This window comes from Sinocyclocheilus grahami, unplaced genomic scaffold (genome assembly GCF_001515645.1).
Source record: "Sinocyclocheilus grahami isolate Dianchi unplaced genomic scaffold, SAMN03320097.WGS_v1.1 scaffold293.1, whole genome shotgun sequence".
Classification (NCBI taxonomy): Eukaryota; Metazoa; Chordata; class Actinopteri; order Cypriniformes; family Cyprinidae; genus Sinocyclocheilus; species Sinocyclocheilus grahami.
The window spans coordinates 977,307-977,902 of NW_015505472.1; the positions used below are offsets into that span (position 1 = coordinate 977,307).

The following is a 596-nucleotide window of genomic DNA, read 5'->3' on the forward strand; positions in this document are numbered from 1 at the left end:
ATGGAGGGACCGGGGAGTTGGAATGGAGTGATTATGCATCACTTTGAACGGGGAGGAAAAACTGCTCCACTCATACGCAGTTCAAGTTGCTTGGTGACATGCAAAGCGTAATGCTTTGGTTTGTTCTGGAACAATTTTCATTGGCAGAAAAAGAACAAAAACTGGTGAAATTGTCTAAAACTTAAGTTTCGTTCGCGATTGTGACTTCCTGGAGCCTTATGCCTACAATCAAATTAACTGCAGCCATGCCGATATTCAGCACTACAACACTCTTGTATGTGTGAGATTGCTTAATTATGATTTGAAATTGCCATACAGGATTTCATTCTGTGTTTTTCTGCCTAAATTGAAATGTAAGGTAAACAAAGTTCAGAGCAAAACATTTGAAGTGACAAAATAAGTATCCTTACTCAAAATGTACAGAAATGTAATTCATTTTTCTGTCAGTCACCCAAACCCTTTATACAAAGGCTTTATAGAAAAATGTATATTGCATTTTGAGCAACACTGTTCTCAGATGCCTTCTGTCAAATCCCTGCAGACAAATGACACACTTTATCTATTCAGTTTTCCCAGCATGCACTGCGCACAAATAA

General features: G+C 37.9%; 1 protein-coding gene across 1 annotated transcript in view; it reads right to left on the minus strand.

Annotated features, from left to right (window-relative positions):
* Positions 1-596, minus strand: part of LOC107600845 (interphotoreceptor matrix proteoglycan 1-like) — a 29,311-nt gene that overhangs the window by 15,354 nt on the left and 13,361 nt on the right. The window lies entirely within an intron of this gene.